The 14,695-nt window shown below is 46.8% G+C and overlaps 1 protein-coding gene across 2 annotated transcripts in view; it reads left to right on the top strand.

Annotated features, from left to right (window-relative positions):
• The first annotated feature begins 346 nt into the window (after positions 1–346).
• Positions 347–14,695, top strand: part of DYRK1A (dual specificity tyrosine phosphorylation regulated kinase 1A) — a 73,917-nt gene continuing 59,568 nt past the window's right edge. Inside the window, exon 1 of one of the 2 annotated variants that reach the window (XM_038129894.1) lies at positions 347–1,414. The gene's annotated coding sequence lies outside the window, so the exon portion shown is untranslated. Of the gene's footprint in view, positions 1,415–1,481; positions 1,920–14,695 lie in introns of those variants that run through there. The other variant, XM_038129884.1, reaches the window with a different exon arrangement.

Below are 14,695 nucleotides of genomic sequence, written 5' to 3'. Positions count from 1 at the left end.
ACTGATCTGGCAATTCCGAGGGGAAAGGAGCCTTTCGTCAGCAGCTCGTGGCTCCCACACTGGGCTACTTATAGTGCATATTTTAACTAATTTTTTGGGAAATATATTGATTTTTTGAGGGAGATGAGGAAGACCCCTGGATGCAATTCCAAGGGAAAGAGAGCCTTTTATTCTGTGATTCCCTCAGCACCTCAAGGCTCCCACACCAAGCTACTTTTAGTGCATTTTTAAACTCATTTTGGGGGAATATACTGATTTTCAGAGGGGGGTGAGAAAGAACCCTGGATGTAATTCTGAGGGGAAAGGAGCTTTGCCTCAGCAGCTTGAGGCTCCCACACCTAACTCACTTCTGGGAGAATGGATTTTTTTTCTGATGAGAATTAGAAAAACCCTGGACAGAATTCTAAGGGGAAAGGAGCCTTCCCTCAGCAGCTCCAGGCTCCCACACCGGCTGACTTATAGTGCGTTTTTAAACTTATTTTTAGGTAATACAGATTTTCTGAGGGGCCGAGAAACACCCCTGGATGCAATTCTGAGGGCAAAGAAACCTTCTAGACTCCTGTGACTCCCCCAGCATGTCGGGGCTCCCACACCGGACGACTTTTAGCACATTTTCCAACTCGTTTTTTCTGGGTGATATTTTTAAGCAGATCGAGAAAGACTCGTGGACGCAATGGCGAGGGGAGAGGAGCCTTCTCTCTCGGCAGGTTCAGGCACTCCGGGCTCCTTGCAGTGCGTTTTTTGAACGCTTTTTCGGAAACGTCTCGGGTTCCGAGGGGGCCGTGCCCGGCCTCGTCCCTCCCCACAGGCGGCGGGCGGGAAGCCCCGGCGGGCTCGGCCTCGCGCTCCCGGCGCCCCCTGCGGGCCGGGGCCGGCACCGCCTCAACCGCCGGGTCCCCCCTCACGGGGAATGGCGGCCGCTCCCCTTCCCCGCCCCGCCGGGGCCATCCCGGTGCGCAGCGCCGCCGACACCGTCACAAGCCGGAGGGCGGGCGGGCACGGATCAGGAAGGAGGGGGAAGGAGCCGTTGCCATGGCGAGCGCGGCCCGCCCTTGCCTCCCCACGTCAGCGCCGTCTCCCGCCCGGCCGCGGGTGATTGACAGTTGCCATGGCAACAGGCTCGCCCCCGCCGCCATTTTGTCAGTTGGGTTTTTTTTTAAATTTAAAAAAATATTAAAAAATTAAAATAAAATAAAATAATAATTAAAAAAAACAAGATCAAAAAGCTCCATTTCCACCAGAATCTCGGGCGTTCTTTTTTTTTAAGTTTCTTTTTTTCTTCTCCTTCTTCCGACCTCCACCGCGCAAGGAAAAGGAAAAGAAGAGACGCAAAAAAAGTGCGCTCCGAGGGTCCCGCCGGGGATGCGCGGCCGGGCTTGAGGCGGCGGCGGCGGCGGTGCGGGAAGCGAAGCCGGTTCGTGAGGAAGAAGGGAGGGAGGGAAGGAGGAGCGGGCGGGGAGGGAGGGAGGGGGAGGAGGTAGCGGCTGGCAGGCGGGGGAGGGAGGGAGGGAGCGAGGAGTTCCCGGGGGCTCGGTACGGCGCTGCGCTTCCCCCCATCCCCTCCTCCTCCTCCTTCTCCTCCTCCTCCTCCCGCTCCTCCCGCTCCCCCCGCCGCTGTCCCCGCGCTCCCGGCCGGGGCTCAGGCCGCCGATCGCAGCCGAGCCGAGGCGAGGCCGAGCCGCCGCCGGGCGCTGCGCAGGTTTGGACCGCGCGCCATTTTGTGAGGGCAGCGAACAGCCAGAGCCCGGCCGGGGACCCGCCGGGCCGCCCGGGCTCCCCTTCCCACCGCGGGCAGAGCCGCGGCCCGAGGGAGGAGGAGGCGCCGCCGCCGCCGAGGCCCCCGGGGAAGAGCGGGAGGACGCGCCCGGCGCTCGCCCCGCGGAGGGAGAGGCCTCGCCCCGGGAGAAGCCGCCGCACGGGTGAGTGAGACGCCGCACCGCGGGACGAGCCGGGGCCGCCTCGCCCGGGCCCGCGGCGGAGGGGCCGCAGCGCTTCGCTGCCATCTTAGAGCGGGAGCGGCGGCAGGGCCGGGATCCATCCCCGCCCGCCCCTCCGCAGCCCGCGGCCTTTTTCCCCTTGGAGCGCGGCTGTGGCTTCCAGGGCCTTGGGAGCGGCGATGGAGGAAGGGAGCTCGCCCGGAGCCTCTCGGTGTTATGCGCAACGCCCTGCGGTGGGCGGGTGCGAGGGCTCGGGCCGGGCTGGCGGCGAGGAGGGCGGCAGGACTTGGAGCATCACCTGTTGTAGGGGAGGATTGGGATGCCCCGGCACCTGTGAGGGGCCGGTGGGGCGGGTGGGGAAGGTGCAGGGAGATGGGGAAGGAGTTACCTGAGCGAGGTGCCTGTCATCCCTTCGGTGGGGGTGGGGAGGAGGAGGGAGCAGCGTTGGGAATAGACACAGGGACACGCAGGGACACACGGGCACAGGGACAGGCAGGGACACACGGGCACTCCCCGGGGACGTGGTGGAGGCACAGTCCCCGGAGGTCTTTAAGGAAAGGCTGGACGTGGCTCTCGGTGCCATGGTGCGGTTGACAAGGTGGCCATAGGTTGGACTCGATGATCTCGGAGGTCTTTTCCATCGTTAATGATTCCCTGGTTCCATATTTTAGTAGCTGGCCGCGGCCTTTTAGGGATTCAGCTTTGTGTTGCTGGAGGAATTGGAGCTCCTCTCAGATGCACTGGGTGCTGCTCTGGAGTGGCCAGAGTTCCCTCCCGCCGCCGCGGGATCACAAAACGCATTTTAAAGTCCTGGAATTCGAAATTTAGAAATTGGCGTGTTTGTGAATCTCCGTCGGCTTTGAAGTTTTGGGTTTAGCCCGTCCAAAGACCACGTAGGGCTTCTTTGATCGTGTCTCTAGATTGCTGCTGTTACTTAGTTCTCCTGTTACTCCACAGCCATCGGGGGAAATGAACATTTATTGATATTTAAAATCAACGAAGACAGAGTAACTGACACCAAAATAAATCGACAGGCGTGTTTTTGACAACCATCCTGGTTGAATCCGAATGAGAGTGTGCTGTTAACTTTTGCCAGGAGGTACTTGCAGTCACACTGAGGTGGATGGAGCTTCATGGGGGCCTGGGTTTGAACAAGTTAACAACTTTTTTTATTATCTTCGTGGTGTTTCCTTACCTTTTCCTCAAGAAAGGTGTGTGAAGTTGAAGAACACGTAGATGATGTCTAGTAATAAATTAGTAAACATTTAGTTTCTGGTAGTGTTTAATTCTCTGCCTGTAACCAAGCAGAATTTAACCTCCCTCCTAGAAATAGTCTGTAGCCCTGAAAAGTTTTGGTAAACTTGTTTCTCTCTTTCTCCACGCCGCCCTTCCCCCAACCTCTGTAGGTTGGATATTTTTGGAAAATTAATTATACTTTATAGAATTAGAATAATAACACTGAAAATAACTCTGAGCTAGTATTTGTTAACTATTATCTATATATATTTGGCATGTGTATATATAGATACTTTTGTAGGCTACACTTCATGTTTTTGGCTTGCATGAATTATTTAGAACTAGACTTTTTATTTGCAGTCTGAAGTAGAATATGTGTGTGAAGTGTTAAATTTACATTTTCTGCTGTGAATTAAAAATTCCATCCAAGTTTATGAAGCTTATTGAGTTTAATTCATGGCTTTGGAATATTCCTTGGGCGAAGCAAGAATATCTTGTTCAAAATTGAAGAGCCAGCAGGGTTTTCTTAAGCCAGGAGGGCATTAGGTCAAGAGTTTGATATTGTTTCCAGGCTTACAGGTAGGGCTGGTTACAGGAGCAGCGAGTGTTACAGTTCTGCATCAATACTTGGGTGGATTTAGGACTTGTCATTGGCATCCCCTCCCCCAGCTGGACAGTGACAAGGATAATTTTACTTAATAGCAGCCAAGAGTTCTCCCTTTCAGCGCCGATTTATGGGCAGGATTCCCTTCCACGTGTGAAACAACCAGGGACTCACCGGGAATTGATCCAGTTTGGGACTCTGGGGGGTGGTGCAGGGTGGGAATTAGCACCTGATGGCCGTCAGAGACTCCTGCAAAGTGGCTGATAGTTTAAACAAAGCACCAGAGCACCACTGGTGTCCGGGAAAAACTGTGCCTTGGCGGAGCTTTTCAAGTGACATTTAATTAGGACAGACTTGCTTACATGTGCCACATCTTCAAGTCATGTTTGAAACTGGACCACCTGCTCAGATGGTATGTGAAAAGAATAAACACTCAAAAACGGAGCTTTTATTTGCCATGCAGGCATTTCACAGCTTCATCTGAGCTCAAATGGGTGCTGATTTGAAGACTAAAAACAATTGGTACCAAAAAAAAAGCACTTTTTGTTGCTATAATTAGATTATCTTTTGGGAATTCCTCTTAAAACCTGTTCATTTCAGGTGCTTTTAAGCCTGGCTGTGGGACTGCAGGTTGAAAGTTGTGTGACAGTTTGTGGTTTGGGGTGAGAATTGCAGCCTGGTATCTCTTTAGCCTTTCCATGGTCATTTTGAACGCCATTTGGAGAGCTGTTCTCCACATTAAAGTACAAAACTTTCTGATACCTTTATATTATGGGAGTTGTATAACTTCTGAAATCCTTTTGTAAATAGATCTGTTGTTGTAGAATAGGATTATTTACAGAGAACTGCTGCTTTTGTCTTTATAACTGAGTACAATACATCATTTGTTGAGTTTACAGTTTCATCTCTGCAAAGAGGTTGATAAGAAATACATTTTCACAAAAATTATGTAATGACTTTCTGGCTACTCAGACTCTTGATGTTTATGCAGTGAGAGTTCTTCTTTGTTCTAAGACTTTTTTGTTATTTGTTATTATTTTTATTATTTGAAGTAATACCAAACACCTCTCTGAGCCAGCTGCTTTTCTTGTGGGCTTCTGGGGGGAGAAAGAAGTAATCAGGAGAAGGGGAATGCTCTTCCTTCCCTTCCTCACCTCCATGGGTCCTTCAGGAGGAGGCTTATGGGAACTGTAGTCTTTGGGTGCCTTAAAAACACCAGAGAAACTTTGGAAAATCAGGAATGGTTATCTCCACAATGACGTGCTCCATATGTGGAGTTCCCCAGTACTGCCTCTTCAAGGTGACACAACATTCCAGTAGAATTGCAGTGATTATCCATTGCTTCATCCATCTTTTCCTCTTTTGGGGAAGGAAGGTAAAATTCTGCATTTAATTCTCATTTATCCCAGAATGACTGGAAAAATAACTGGGCTGCTTTTGCTGGTACCAGTGGATTTCATTCCTTCAGAGCAGGGCTCTGCTGTGTCCTAACCCTTGGAATGGCTCCCTTTGAAGGGTATTGGCTTTACCATCTCCTTGTTTATTCCAAGGTGTTCTGTCCTTATGATTTCTGGGGAGAGCCCCCGCTGGAAGGGCCAGGGAAATGTGGGAGACAATTCCCAGTCAGCTCTGCCTGCATCCATACAGTGGGAAACTGCTGCTGCTTCAGGCCCCTGTACGAAAACAAAATCTGTGAAATCCCAGCTCAGAATTTTGGACAGGCAGGGAAATGCTTCTGTAACTGAAGCACCACGAGCTGACACTTATTTGTAAACATTCTCCGTGCAAAGTTTCCAGGTCTGGGTGGCACCAAGTACCTGAAAGTGAAACTGAGTAAATGAAAGTAAAATTAAATCCATTAAGTGTCAGTTTTGTTCCAGCTGTGAGAGACCAAGCTTTCAATTGCTGTTACATAAAGTTCCAAAGCCTCCTAGTATTCCTTCCTCCCCCCCCCCTTTTTCTTTTCCCCCAGAGGCAAATAAAAATAGACTGTGTTGTGAGTCAGTTAAAGGAATAGTTAATAATACATTAATACCTCTTTGTGTTGAAAAGTTTCCTCTTTCTTTTTGGTAACTGTTTGGATGGTGAAATAAGAGAGGGATGGAAATGTACAAATTGATTTCTGATGGCAGAGTCATTCCTTCAAAAAAATAATGGGAAAAAAATGAGACTGAATTTTGTTGAGTTACTGGAAAAAAAATCAAATTAGTAGGATGACTGGTTCATACAAGCATAAGTAAATAATTTTAATAATTAAATTGAACTTGCCAGTGAAACTTTTAAATCTTAGTGTCCCAAAAACCTGTTGTTCACTGGTTTTGTGGTTTCCTGACTGCAAACAATACTTCATTCCAAATCCCCCTTCCATGAATGTGTTCAGCTCCTGATTTGTGCTTCTGTGAACTCCATAAATTGCTAATAACTCATTTACTGTGGTCCTGTTGGAACACCCAGCATCTCCTTTATAGAGAGAGCAGTTTTGTGCCCCTGGTCTCAGTTTGAGTTAAAACTCGAGGAAGGGTTAAAAGAGGAGAGAAATATTGTCAGGGAAGTGAATGTGTTGGTACTTCCTCAGTTCTGTGTTTTCCTGGTCACTGAGAGTTCCCTCACACTGATCTCTGCCCTGTCTGGTTATAACTACAGCTTTTCTCTACTTACAGCTGTAGAACCACATATATTCCAGCTTTTAAATGCAGTTTGAATGGGACTTAGACATTAAATACATTGAGGGGGTGTGTGGTCACAGACAAATCACCTTCCATACACTCTTTCAAAATCTGATTGATACTGGAAGCTCAGTAACTTTCCAGGATCATGATTCTGGCTTCTTTATTGTTATTCTTTCCAACTTGTGGATAATTAGGCATTAATGTAATGCTGTGCCAGAGTTAGTGTTTGAAATGCATTGATTTTGTTAATGTTACAAGATCTTGGGAGTTTTCATTGCTATAGAAGTTACTCATAAATACAACAAACACTGGCTCAGTGTTGTGGAATAACAGCTTAATGCACATTTTTCACCATCATGAGATGTTCCTGAGCTTAGAATTCTGTGCTCTTGTACTTGGGGTGACTTTCTGTCAATGTCAGAGTGTTCCTTCAGAAACTGAGATTGTTATGGCAGGCCCTGTGCAGGAGAAGGAGCATTCCTGCAAATGCTGAGCGTGTGTGTGATTGCACCTATGGGTCTCTGTCTTCCCAATAAAACCAGATTTTTCATGGAATCCCAGGATTCCAACCCTTCCATTGGGTTGGAAGGGACCTTAAAGCCCATCCAGTGCCACCCCTGCCATGGGCAGGGACACCTGGGCAGCACAGCAAGACTGTGCCAGGCTGCTCCAAGCCCCAGTGTCCAACCTGGCCTGGGGCACTGCCAGGGATCCAGGGGCAGCCCCAGCTGCTCTGGGAATTCCATCCCAGCCCCTGCCCATTCTCCCAGGGAACAATTCCTAATTCCCAAGATCCCATCCAGCCCTGCCCTCTGGCAGTGGGAGCCATTCCCCGTGTCCTGTCCCTGCATCCCCTGGAAATTGTCTCTCTCCAGGTTTCCTAGGGCTCCTTCAGGCCCTGCAAGGCCACCCTGAGCTCAGCCCAAAGCTTCTCCTGTGCAGCTGAACAATGCCAGCTGTGCCAGCCTTTGCTGCCAGCAGAGCTGCTCCATCCCTCTGCTCATCCTGGAGCCTCCTCTGGGCTCTCTGCAGCAGCTCCAGCTCCTCCAGGGCTGGGCCTAGGGCTGGGGCAGCTCTGCAGGTGGGGAATCACCTGTGGGGGCACAGGGATACAATCCCAATCCCTTTCCCAGCCCAGGGCATGGGGGGTTCTGGGCTGAGAACACACTGAGCTTCTCACCAACCAGCACCCCAAACCTCCTCCCCAGGGCTGCTCTCCATCCCTTCCCCACCCAGCCTGGTTTGTGTTTGGGATTCCCCATGGCAGCCCAGGCTCTTGGCCTTCCTGAGCTCCATGAGGCTCTCCCAGCCCCACCTCTCCAGCCTGTCCAGTCCCTCTGGATGCCACCCTGCTCTGTGTCTGCCCCACACAGCTCTGTGTCTTGTCCCTTGCTGAGGGTGCTGTGGGTCCCCCTGTCTCTGTCCCTGACAGAGTTTTTAAACTTTTGCTGAAGTCGAGCTCTAACCAAAGGCTCCAAACTTTCCTGGCTCTTTGCCCCAAAATCAGGTGCAACTCTGGGTAGTGGTAACTACCCTGTTACTACAGCTTCACTTGGAATGACTCTTGTAGCTCCTTAAACTTTCTGTGGTGGTTTATTATTTTTAAGAAGCTTACTATATGTTTATTAATTATAAAGGTTAATTATAAATTTAATTATAAAGCCTCAATTCGAAGTGAATCAATGTGTTTTGTGAACCATCTCTACTAGAGACAGACTCACAAATGACTCAGTTGAAGTCTGAGTGAAAAGAGTATAAGAGATGTGTTACACAGGTAAAGTTTCTAAAAGGACAAGTAAGAATTGCTTGAGTTTGTGTTGTATTAATCGGAGACCTTTCTTGGGATCTGATTTCTGTTTTGGTTTGTATTTACAACAGGGAGTAAATATTCTTTCTTTCTGTGTCAGATTTCCTGACTTGGAGGTCCCTGTCCATTCCTCACGTGCTGCTCTACAGAATTTCAGCCTTGGGGAAATCCGTGTGTTTGTGGTTTGGGTTTTCTTCTGTAAAGAAAAGGTTGTGAGTTCTGGTAATTATTGTAATTTGATAGTCTGCTGTACAAAAGCTTAATGAGAGAAGGTCTAAAACTCATAATCTGGAGGTGTGGATGGAAATCCTTTCTGGGATGTGGCCCTTCAGGAAGGTTGGCCCTGTATCCTGCAGGACTGGTCTGGGGATGTTCTCAGCTGTGTTTTCCACGATCGCAGTGCAGTGTCCATGTGAGCCTTGCAGTCTCTGACCCATCACAACATTCATTTATGTATCTCTGTGGAGTTAAATTAACCAGAGTCGTGTTCACAGCATGGACCTTTTAAAACTTTATGAGCTCGGTGTTGAAACCTTGAGAAATCCAGGAGCACAGGTGGAGACAGATGGAGCACAGGCCCTGCACTGCCTTCCTTGGTGCTTGCTGGCAGCTCTGACTGCTCTGGGTCTCAGTCTGGAGTCCAGAGGACTTTGCTCTGTGTGATGGGCACCAGAAATGCTTTTCTCCTATTAGAGTTGGACACAGATTTCTGGAAGTGGGTTTGAAGGTTCTACCCAGTGCCCGTTTACTTGTTACTGCCACACAGTAAACACAAACCCAAGTTTTTGCTAGAATATTTCCATTTAATTTATAGCAGAAGCCAATAAAGCAAGGAAAGCCAGTTGGCCAAGTCATGGTGTTGTCAAGTTCTCTCTTCTGAAAGTCGGTTTAAAAACCCCACTTTTTTCTCTTATTATGCAAAGAAAGAGTTGTGTAACTATTGTATAATGGTTGTATTCCACCTGCATAAAGTGAGTATTTAATTCTGGTTTTCTGCTGGATGTTCTTAATCAGCACTCAGTTATTTCAAGAAATGAGAAAACAAGTTCTCCTTACAGTTCACAAAGTTCCAGTGATGCATCTTGAAATCACCCCTCCTGCAAAACTTACAGAAATGCCACTTAAATGGAACAGATTTATTGGAAAACCTCTTTCAGTTTAGCTGAGATGTGAAAGATGGAGTGCCACAGGCCATGGACCCTGGGTTTGGTGTGTGGAGAAGGAATGTCCTGATGTGACAAAGGGACATTTTTCTGAGGGCTCCTGCCAGCACACACGGGGTGCTTTGCGTTGGGACCACCAAAGGGAGGTGAGCAGTGACCTCTGGGCAGGGCAGGGTCTGGGGCTTCGATTCCACAGCACAAAACCCAACCTCAATCATTTTTTTAAAATCTGAAAATAAGGAAAGACCACACTGGAGTATCAATTCATGTCATTAAATCTCCTCCTGGCACTGAGGAGTTCATGGTGGCCTCACATTCTGAGGCCAGGAGATTTTCTGTCTTGGGGTGGTTTGTTTGGGGTTTTTTTTTTAACCCTCCTTTTCTGTCTAGTATAATAACTTCCATTTATTTATTTATTTATTTTTTAAATCAGGAATATGTTCTGATTGAGATCAGTCACTAATTTTGTGTGTGTGTGTGACAAAGATTTCCTAAGCTTGTATTTGCTGTCCTTCAATGTGTATTTCCAAAGTCTGCTAAGAGAGGGGGTGGACTTACCTGACCTTCCTTATGTCATTCCTCGTTTTTGAAATATTTGTCACTATTTTTTCTACTTTAGAAATATAATCCTGGGCCTGCATAGTATAACCCAGTATTTTTTAAGTGTTGGCCTCACTCTTTTTTCAAGATTTTGGGTCTTGTAATTCCTACCTAATTTTATTGAAATGTGAGAACTTTCTATGCAAGACCTTGAAACGAGATGGAGAATTTGATGTTCAGACTTCCATATTTGAAAATAAGTCTCTTGGTATTTTCTGATGCAGGTTTCTTTAGCTGATTTGCTGTTACTTTCTTCCTCTGGACCACTGCTGCTTTAAAAAACAAATCTTAATTTTCATCTTTGCCTTATTTTTGTTTGCATAAAACAAAAGAATCTGAGGGCTGTGGTTTGAGGTGAGGCTGAAGCTCGAGATACATTTTTAGCAATCACAGAGTGGGCCCAGAATGCAATTTCTAAGTTTTGTGTTCGTTATTAGGTGTGTTCTGAAACCTCTGAACCCTCAACCTGACAGTGCCAAATACGTAAACTTCCTTGATGTACTTGAGAAAACAGATCTGGATTATATTCCTTAGGTTGGGAGCGTGGTCTTCCTCCCAGCATTTCAGTCTTGATTGTCTCTGTGGAATTACACTTGACTTTATTCATTATTTCCATAAAAATTCCCAAACTAAGTCAAGCACTCAAGCACCAACAAAAAAGGGAGAGTCATCTCTTGCTTTTGGTGGTCTGAACTGTCTTTTATCGTGTAGTAAATATATAAATTTAATTTTTTAAAGTGAAAGTTAGTAATTGATCGCTGTCCAGACCCTGCAGTTGGTTTTAGGTTTGGGACTTTCTCATGCCACATTTTAGTACCTGAATCAAGTAAATTCTAATGGATTTTTCCAACATCCCATGGAAAAGTTTTTCAGTGATTGGGATCTAACATACAGAAAAACCCCATCCCCCCAAACTTTCCGTATCCTATTGCCAGCCTGACCTAAGGCACTGAGCTCCTGGTTTTTGGGATGAAGAGAGGGAATTCAGGGATTTTTGGCATCTTCTAGAGCTTTGTGTCCTTTCTATGAGATAAAGAACTCCCTGAGCTGTTCTCCAGCAGGGAGTGAAAGCCAAAGGTGAAGTGACAGGCCAGAGTCACCTGGTGAGTGCCCAGAGTCACAGAATTCCCAGTATCACTGTGTTGGAAGAGACCTTCAAGACCATCGAGTCCAACCCAGCCCCAGCACCTCAACTCAACACTGGCACCCAGTGCCACATCCAGGCTTTGTTAAACACACCCAGGGATGGTGACTCCACCACCCCCCACACAGCCATTCCAGAACTTTCTCATTCTTTCCATAAGAAACTTTTTCTATTTTAATGTATTTTTATATTTCCCTTGGTGACCCGGTGAGTGCCCAAAGTCACCGGGTGATGCAGCGGGCGGAGCCGAGCTGAAGGGTTTCTGTGTCTGATGCTTTAATAGCAGGATGCTCTTTGCATTTGCAGTTTCATTTGCCTGGAGTTTGTATTCCGAGTGCTCTGTAACTTGAAAAAGCAGCCTCTTAAGGTTGGAGAGTGACTCAGCACATCCACATAGAGGTCTGCTCAAGGAATTTAGGATTTGCTTGGAAATTTGGGGGAATTAGAGTTCGAACTCGTTTTTCCCCAACGGAGTTTGTCTTAAAAAAATGCTGATTTTTAATTCGCAACCTCTTTTCCCATTTGATCCTCATACCTCAATTTTGGGAAAAGTGATGGGGTATTTCAGGAAATGGTATCATTTTGGGATAGCTGGATTGACTGGGTAGGTTGTTTTCTGTGTGCTCTCCTCCTGGTGCACATGAGAAGCATCTGTGCAATGAATAAATGAGAATTTCAATGGATATGACCTTTATACTACTTCTTTCTTATGGAAGGGGAAGGAGGCATTTATGGGATTTGCCCACTTTGTGTGATTGGAATATGGAATCATGGAATGGTTTGGGTTGAAAGGACTGTAAAGATTCTCATTCCAACCCCCTGCCCTGGGCAGGGACACCTTCCCAGGCTGTTCCATGCCCCATCCAACCTGGTCTTGGACACTTCCAGGGATGGGACATCCACAGCTCCATCTTATCAGTCCAAAAGCTCCAATTTTTCTGGCAGGGCTGAGTTCTGAGCCTTAAGGAGTGACCAGTTTGGGGAGCAGAGAGTTACGTGTGCCAGTGTCCACTGGGTGTGTGACCCACCTTTTTCTGTGCTTGAGTTTGCTTAGATTTTAGAGAGAAGACTAGCTAAATGTCTTAAATAAAACTCTTTAAAGATAATGTGTTCTGGTTTCAGCTGACCAAACTTGTGACAGAGCCCTGAGACACTGCTGGTAGTGCTGGCAGTGGAGGGAAGCAGAGCAACTGGAGCTGGGGAATAGAGACTGGAATTGTTGGTCTTCTGTGGCTACACCCTCTTAAATTTGGGGGAAATTCAAGCAGAATCTTTTTCATCCAGATCAGTCTTTTGGAATGAGATAAGGCCATAGGCTGGGACATAATTCCAGTGCTGAGAGGATGCTGAAGGGCAGCACAGCAAGAACAGCATATTCAGAGGAAAAACACAAGCAATGTTGATTTTCTCCCCTTTCTCCTTCCACCCACCCAGATTTGTCGTGTTTTCCTGGGGCCGGTGAAAATGACCTTGCTCTCCCCAAACGTGTACCTATGCCCACTTTGAAAGAATTGATTTAAAAGAAGCATAAAGATGAAAAGAAAGAATTGGTTTTGTGTTTCATCTACAAGGGGTGAGGGCCAGCATTAACCTGCTGATGTTGGCAAGCAGGAGATAATCAACTTCTGGGGGTGATTTGCAATCAGTTCACTTGAAAGTGTGTCATGGCTTTTTGGTCATTGAAGGCTTTATAAATGATGAATTCTTTTTGGAGGTATCCATACATGGGTGAAGGCTTGGTGGTGGGAAGTTCCTGCACAGGGTGTAGATCATGGAAGAGCTTGGAGAGAAATTGTTGGAAGAGTTCTTCCAAGGCAAAGAGTGCAACCAGGAGTTCTTTGAAGGCAGTGACCCCTTGAGCAGCTCCCCTTCCCTCCCTTGGGGCTGCCTGCTCCCACCTGCTTTGTGCTGGCACAGCTGTTTGTCAGCCCAGCCAGTGAATCGGGCTCGCAGGGTGAGTTGGCTGAAATAGATAATTTTATATTTTTACCGTTGGGGTGTGTGGGGGCGGGAGTCGGGTTACACTGCAGCGGGGATGCTGGAATGGGCTGTGTGGGTGGGCAGCAGCAGGGGCAGGGCTTGGGTAACTGCCCCTGAGAGCACTGGCACTGCGTGGAGAACGCCATTCCCAGGAATTCTTGCCACCCCTCGTGCAGTAAATCATCCTGTGTCACCTCTGTCCCCTCCTCGCTCTGCCTCTCTGCCCTGTTGCTGTCTCAAACCTGCGAGCTCCGCGCTCGGCCGCTGCCCTGTGTGTGCACTCCCAGCACAGCCTGAGCTTGGGAATCGTTCCTGGCTCCTGATGCTTCTCTTCTTGCTCTCTTTTCCCTTCTCTTCCTCTTCGAGTTTTTCCTCCCCTTTTTAACAGTTTTTTAACTTCTGCTTGTGCCCCTTTTTCCTCTCTTACTGTAATTTGCTCAGTTGCTTGTTTTTTCTCCTTCCTCTTCCCCAATAGGAAAAAAATTCCCCATTTTAAACACTAAAACCTCTTAAGAAACCCCAAGTTTTTAATTTTTGCTGCATCCCCCCCAAAACAATACCACAAACCAATACAACATACAGATTTTGTCTCTGTCTCATTTACTTTTGAATTTTCACTTGACTTCTGTATTACCTTAAGATAGGCATGCACACACAAAATGTGTTTTTCCTTTTTGGACAAACTGAAAAACAAATTGAAGTTCCCAAAGTTAACTTCTATTTTCACTGTATAAGCTGTGAGCAGAACCTGCCAATAGCAGATGCTGAATTGTGGAGTGAAGATGCTTTGTTTTCTTCTTCCTGCTCTACAAAGGAGACATTAAAAAATGTTTCTATTCCACACAATCACCAGCTGGGCCAGTCATGTTAAAAACCAACCCAAACTTTTTTGGACATTCCATGCTTGCTTGTCCTCTTAAATAGATGACCAGTTTCACATCCATGCATTCAGATACACAGTATTTTAGCCCAAATTATTTAAATTTTGTTGATCATTATTTACACGTTAGTTGGGAAAGTTGACAGAAGTGCTCATCCTTTAATATCTGAATCCATCCATTTGAATGTCCATCCATATTTTAACAATCCAAAGTAACTTCAAATAAAACTGGAAAATTGAGCAATGCACTTAGTCTTTATGGCAGGAAAAAAAGCAGTGAAATTCTTCTGCCCATCCTCTTTGCTTCTCTGAGTTTTTGGGACCTGTTTTCTCTATGCCATTCCAATCTTTGGAATTCCTAAACATGAGTGTGAATTACCATGGTTGTCTTTGGAGGTGTTCAGTGGTTCCCTCTCAGTTAGTAAATAAAATCACTGCTCATAAATGCTGTATCTCTGGTGTCTCACAGCTTCACTGATGATTTTCTTTCTTAATTTTTGTAATCCCTTTGAGTAGTTTTCCAGTGAACTCTGTCCATCCTGCTTGGTTTCTGTGTGGTTTCTTTCATGGCACTGTTCAGTTCCAGGAGTAGCTGAGGTTCCTTAGGCACAGAATTCTGCTCTGGTGTTTGGTGCTTGTCTTCCCTCCCTCCATTCCCTTTTTTTTGGTATTCCA

The sequence above is a fragment of the Motacilla alba genome, chromosome 1, assembly GCF_015832195.1.
Source record: "Motacilla alba alba isolate MOTALB_02 chromosome 1, Motacilla_alba_V1.0_pri, whole genome shotgun sequence".
Classification (NCBI taxonomy): Eukaryota; Metazoa; Chordata; class Aves; order Passeriformes; family Motacillidae; genus Motacilla; species Motacilla alba.
This window is presented reverse-complemented; position numbering and strand designations above follow the sequence as displayed.